The 7111-nt window shown below is 36.4% G+C and overlaps 1 non-coding gene across 1 annotated transcript; it reads left to right on the top strand.

Annotated features, from left to right (window-relative positions):
* Positions 1-108, top strand: LOC130972617 (small nucleolar RNA R71). Its single transcript, XR_009083776.1, has one exon. It is a non-coding gene; the product is annotated as a small nucleolar RNA R71 (small nucleolar RNA).
* Positions 109-7111: the final 7003 nt, after the last annotated feature.

Genomic DNA, 7111 nt, shown 5'->3' with positions numbered 1-7111 from the left:
AAGCATGTCAGAAGGACATTTTCTGATCAATTGTTTGTATCTTTCCCAAGCTTCATAGAGGGATTCTCCATCCTTCTGTCTGAAGGTTTGGACTTCCACTCTAAGCTTACTCAATTTTTGAGGTGGAAAGAACTTTGCCAAGAAGGCATTGACTAGCTTTTCCCATGAGTCCAGGCTTTCTTTAGGTTGTGAGTCCAACCATGTCCTAGCTCTGTCTCTTACAGCAAAAGGAAATAGCATAAGTCTGTAGACCTCAGGGTTAACCCCATTAGTCTTGACAGTGTCACAGATTTGCAAGAATTCAGCTAAGAACTGATGAGGATCTTCCAATGGAAGTCCATGGAACTTGCAATTCTGTTGCATTAGAGAAACTAATTGAGGCTTAAGCTCAAAGTTGTTTGCTCCAATGGCAGGAATAGAGATGCTTCTCCCATAGAAGTCGGGAGTAGGTGCAGTAAAGTCACCCAGCACCTTCCTTGCATTGTTTGCATTGTTGTTGTTTTCGGCTGCCATGTCTTCTTCTTTGAAGATTTCTGTTAGGTCCTCTACAGAGAGTTGTGCCTTAGCTTCTCTTAGCTTTCGCTTCAAGGTCCTTTCAGGTTCAGGGTCAGCTTCAACAAGAATGCTCTTGTCTTTGTTCCTGCTCATATGAAAGAGAAGAGAACAAGAAAATGTGGAATCCTCTATGTCACAGTATAGAGATTCCTTGAGGTGTCAGAGAAGAAAAAAATAGAAGGAAGAAGGAGAAGAATTCGAACTTAGTCAGATAGAGTTCGAATTGTGCATTGAGGAGGAGTGGTGCTCCATAAATAGAAGGATGTGAGAAGAGAGGAAGAGCTTTTTCGAAAATTAGGTTAAAAAGATTTTTTTTTTTAAAAAAATTTGAAAAACTTTAATTGATTTTCGAAAATCAAGAGTGTGAAAGAAATCAAGTAATTTTTGAAAAAGACTTTGAAATTAGAAATAAAAAAGATATGATTGAAAACTGTTTTGAAAAAGATGTGATTAAAAAGATATGATTGAGAAGATATGATTTGAAAACAATTTTAAAAAGATTTGATTTTAAAAATTAATAACTTGGCTATCAAGAAAAGATATGATTCAAACATTAAACCTTTCTCAACAGAAAAGGCAACATACTTGAATGTTGAATCAAATCATTAATTGATAGCAAGTATCTTTGAAAAAGGAAAGAATTTGATTTTGAAAACATTTGATTGAAAAGATATGATTTGAAAAAGATTTGATTTTGAAAAACTTTGAAAACTTGAAAAATTGATTTGAAAACAAAATCCTCCCCCTTGTGCCATCCTGGCGTTAAACGCCCAGAATGGTGCACATTCTGGCGTTTAACGCCCAATGCACTACTTTTTTGGGCGTTAAACGCCCAACCAGGCACCCTGGCTGGCGTTTAAACGCCAGTCTGTCCTTCTTCACTGGGCGTTTTGAACGCCTAGCTTTTTCTGTATAATTCCTCTGGTGCATGTTCTGAATCTTCAGTTCCCTGTACTATTGACTTGAAAATAGAACCAAGATCAAATAAACAATGCATGCAAGACACCAAACTTAAAATTAGACACTAGACTCAAACAAGAAACATAAAATATTTTTGGTTTTTATGATTTTGAAATTTTTTTGTGCTTTTTCGAAAATTAAGTGGAAAAGAAAATAAAGGTATCAAAATTCTTAATGAGAATTCCAGGAATCATGCAATGTTAGTCTAAAGCTTTAGTCCAAAGGAATTAGACATGGCTAGCCAAGCTTCAGCAGGACATTGCATTCAAGAGCTAAATTGATGAAAATCAATCAGCTTTGATGATGATAAGAACATCACCTTGAAACACTAGAATTCGTTCTTAAGAACTCTGAAGAAAAATACCTAATCTAAGCAACAAGATGAACCGTCAGTTGTCCAAACTCAACAATCCCCGGCAACGGCGCCAAAAACTTGGTGCGCGAAATTGTGAACAATACTTTTCACAACTCTCATAATCCCCGGTAATGAACCCCAAAAACTTGGTGTTCAATACCATGGCATAAACACAACTTCGCACAACTAACCAGCAAGTGCACTGGGTCGTCCAAGTAATAAACCTTACGCGAGTAAGGGTCGATCCCACGGAGATTGTTGGTATGAAGCAAGCTATGGTCGTCTTGTAAATCTTAGTCAGGCAAACTCAAATGGATGTGGTGATATACGAATAAAACATAAAGATAAAGATAGAGATACTTATGTAATTCATTGGTGGGAATTTCAGATAAGCGCATGAAGGTGCTGTGTCCCTTCCGTCTCTCTGCTTTCCTACTGTCTTCATCCAATCCTTCTTACTCCTTTCCATGGCAAGCTTATGCAAGGGTTTCACCGTTGTCAGTGGCTACCTCCCATCCTCTCAGTGGAAATATTCAACGCACCCTGTCACGGCACGGCTATCCATCTGTCGGTTCTCGATCAGGCCGGAATAGAATCCAGTGATTCTTTTGCGTCTGTCACTAACGCCCCGCCTTCAGGAGTTTGAAGCACGTCACAGTCATTCAATCATTGAATCCTACTCAGAATACCACAGACAAGGTTAGACCTTCCGGATTCTCTTGAATGCCGCCATCAGTTCTAGCCTATACCACGAAGACTCTGATCTCACGGAATGGCTGGCTCGGTTGTCAGGCGAGCGCTCGGTTGTTAGGCGATCAACCATGCATCGTGTATTAGGAATCCAAGAGATATTCACCCAATCTAAGGTAGAACGGAGGTGGTTGTCAGGCACACGTTCATAGGTGAGAATGATGATGAGTGTCACGGATCATCACATTCATCAAGTTGAAGAACAAGTGATATCTTAGAACAAGAACAAGCGGAATTGAATAGAAGAACAATAGTAATTGCATTAATACTCGAGGTACAGCAGAGCTCCACACCTTAATCTATGGTGTGTAGAAACTCCACCGTTGAAAATACATAAGAACAAGGTCTAGGCATGGCCGTATGGCCAGCCTCTCAATGATCTAAGATAGCCTAAGAACAAAGATAGCTACCCAGCTCCCTTAATACAATAGTAAAAGGTCCTACTTATAGAGAACTAGTAGCCTAAGGTTTACAGAGATGAGTAAATGACATAAAAATCCACTTCCGGACCCACTTGGTGTGTGCTTGGGCTGAGCAATGAAGCATTTTCGTGTAGAGACTCTTCTTGGAGTTAAACGCCAGCTTTTGTGCCAGTTTGGGCGTTTAACTCCCATTTTGGTGCCAGTTCCGGCGTTTAACGCTGGAAATTCTGAAGGTGACTTTGAACGCCGGTTTGGGCCATCAAATCTTGGGCAAAGTATGGACTATCATATATTGCTAGAAAGCCCAGGATGTCTACTTTCCAACGCCATTGAGAGCGCGCCAATTGGGCTTCTGTAGCTCCAGAAAATCCACTTCGAGTGCAAGGAGGTCAGAATCCAACAGCATCTGCAGTCCTTTTCAGTCTCTGAATCAGATTTTTGCTCAGGTCCCTCAATTTCAGCCAGAAAATACCTGAAATCACAGAAAAATACACAAACTCATAGTAAAGTCCAGAAAAGTGAATTTTAACTAAAAACTAATAAAAATATACTAAAAACTAAACCAAATATACTAAAAACATACTAAAAACAATGCCAAAAAGCATACAAATTATCCGCTCATCAAGGGGAACGAAGCATCCGTTATAAGGGTGTGGATACCTCTCCCTAGCATGACGCGTTTTGACGAGTGAGTGTGGGGGTTTATGGTTTTCAATTACAACTCTATACCCTAATTTTATTCGGTTAAAAAAATTGGTTTTCGATTACAACTCTATACCCTAATTATATTATTAGTTGTCCCAAAAAAGAAACCCTAATTTACTAAATACTCCCCAAAAACCTTAAACTTAACATTTTCTTCTCTTCAGTCGCCTCACCTCCTCCCCAAAAACCCTATGGAAGGACTAGAGTTAGTGAAAATAGAGTTAGCCAACAATTTTAATTACCTATTTATACTTGAATATCCCAACTCAAGGGTTTCCAATTAATCAACTCCCAAGCCAAGTTGGGAGTTTTCAATCATAACATGAATGCCATTTTCAACAATGATGGAATAAGAGCAAGTAGGAGACATGGTAATTAAAATTAAATCGATAAAAATAAATTTGGAACTGATAATTAATTAAAAGAAATCAAACAAATAATGGAATTAGATATAAAAATGGTTCATTGCATTAATGACTCAAAATTGACAAAATACAAATATGAGTACCAATAACTAAATGGAAGACAAAAGAGTAAAGGTAATATAAAGGCAAGCTATAACGATGAAGACTTCTATCGAAGGTAGTAGCAACTTTCTCTAAATCCAATCCAAAAGCAAAATTCAAAAAAATAAGAACCCTAGGAGAAGTGGTGATTTTCTCTTTCCAGAATTCAAAAACTAAAAACTAAACTCCAGTGAAAAGTGTCTGTGTCTTCTGTCTCAGCTTCACCCCTTCCTCTAATCTGGACTTTCGGGCCTGAAATTGGGGCAAAACAGGGCCCAGAAATCGCCCCCAACGAATTCTGATATCTGCAGCACATGGCGGAATACCACGCATACGCATTGCCTACGCGTACACATCGCTGCGCAATTTTCTATTCACGCGTACGCGTCGCTCCACGCGTGTGCGTCGCTAAACTTTTTCCTAGTCACGTGTTCGCATCACTGCTCGCCCATGAAATCCTTAATTCCTGATATTCCTTCTTCTTTTGCATGCTTCTTTTCCATCCTCTAAGTCATTCCTACCCTATAAACCCTGAAAACACTTAACAACACATTACGGCATCGAATGGTAATAAGAGAGGATTAAAAATAACAAATTTAAAGGCAAAGAGGCATGTTTTCAATCATAGCACCAAATTAGGAAGGAAAATGTAAAACCATGCATTTTACATGAATAAGTGTATGAAAGATTGACAAAATCCACTCAATTTAGTGGTTTATCAATGACTACTGTACAATATGGCCACGCTTTTTAAGTGCGGCCATAAGTTAGCTCAGAAAACCTATTGTTCTCCTTTTTCAGTAATCTTTCTAATAAAACCTTCCAAAATTCATATATAATTTTAAATCATAATTTGAAAGAGTCATTCAAACAATGACAAAAAAATTATGTATAAATGTTAAATCAACTAATCCAATGTAACAACTCAATTTTCGATAGATCTGGATTACTACCAGTTATCAGGAGCTATTTCTCATTTAAACTAAAAACTCTAGACTCTACATATTAGAAAAAAAATTAAAGAGCAAGCAATATCTAAATGATAAAAGAAATTAAACTAAGAACAATTAAGATAATTAACTAGAAAATAAAAATAAATTTAAATGCTAAAAAGAACTTGACAAGGGTTGAAGGTTAATGATTACTATCCTTGTCACTAACCACAACATAATAATTACAAAGAGTAAACCCAATTTGTCAATGATGGAGAGGATTATGCCAATTCGGAATTTAGACAAAATTAGAATCACCTCGTTGATAGCATAGTCTAAATCGGCAATGGAATCCCAACATCAAAGTTTAATTAAAAAATGTCACAATTCAAAACAATTATAAACTGGGAGTTTGAATTCCCGGGTCGTTCTCCCTAGGAATTTCAATGAAATACTCAATTATTGGCTATGGAGAAATGGGGGGGGGTTGATGGCATGAGACAAGGAATGTAAATAGCAATGAATGAAACATGCATGCGAGAAATTAAATTCAAAGCAATAAATCAAGAAAAAGAAAAATACAAGTGCTAAAGAAACCTCTTGGTAAGGAGTGAGTTAAGGTTACCTATCCTAACCATTGAGTACAAACCTATAATGATTATGAAGAGTTAATCCTACTTAGTCAACCCTAACATCGAGGATAAGTCAAATAGGCATAATTGATCTCAATCCATAAGTCCTAGTCAACTCACTAATTAACTTAGTGAAAGACTAGCGTCAATAGAAACCAAATCAATTAACTACTCTAATATATCAATAAAAAATGGACATCAATGACTCAAGGTCACCAAAATTCTCAATTCCAAGCCAAGTGTGAAAAATTTCACTAAAACTAAGTCAAACATTTTATCAAATACTTGGTGCGCATGAAAATAAAACCATATTAAATTGCAATAATAATAAATTCTAAAGCTATCAAAAGCAAAAAGATAATAATAACAACTCAATTAAATAACAATAAACAAAGAAACATTAAATTGCATTAATAGAAATTTAAATTAACAAAAGTGTTCACAAATGTAAAATTGGCAAAAATAGAGAAAATAACATGAAGAACTATAAGAATTAAGACAATTAAACAAGGAAAAGTAAATGAAACTACACTAGAACAAGGATCAAAGAGAGATATTGAAGAGAAAATAAACTAAGAAACCCTAATTTTTAGAGAGAAAGGGGATCTTCTCTCTCTAGAAAATACCCTACAACATGATATTAAGCTAAACCTAATTGCTCCCCCATTTGCCTCCTCTTAAATTAGAGTTGAAATAGTTTCAGAAATAAGTTGGATTGAACTCTAGAGATCCAAAATTTGCTGCCAGCAAATTGCATTAAATGAGATCACGTGCTGGGACCTGTGCGTATGCACACTTGCTGATTTTTTCACTTGTGCGTACGCACAGAGAGTTGTGCGCACGCATGACTGCACACTTCCACCTGTGCGTACACACACATAGTTGTGCATGCACACACTTGCTAAAAAACTCCAAACTCCATTTCTTCGTGAATTCTCCACTTTTACATGCTTTTTCTTCATTCTTTCAATTCAATCTTTACCTTACAAGCCTGAAATCACTCAACAAACACATCAAGGTATCAAATGGAAATAAAGTGAATAAAATTTAGCAATTAAGGGCCTAAAAAGTATGCTTTCACTTTTAAGCACAATTTAGGAGAATTTACAAAACCATGCTATTTCATTGAATAAATGCAAAAAAAGTTGATGAAATCCACCCAATTAGAGCAAATAAATACCATAAAATGTGGATTCATCAGTCAACCTCTACAAATTAAGAAAAGTCAATTAGGCTTAATTAATTCTAATCCATAAGTTTTAGCCAACTTACTAATTGAATTAGTAAAAGATTA

The sequence above is a fragment of the Arachis stenosperma genome, chromosome 3, assembly GCF_014773155.1.
Source record: "Arachis stenosperma cultivar V10309 chromosome 3, arast.V10309.gnm1.PFL2, whole genome shotgun sequence".
NCBI lineage: Eukaryota > Viridiplantae > Streptophyta > Magnoliopsida > Fabales > Fabaceae > Arachis > Arachis stenosperma.
The sequence above is the reverse complement of the archived record's forward strand: the minus strand, read 5'-3'. Positions and strand labels throughout refer to the sequence as shown.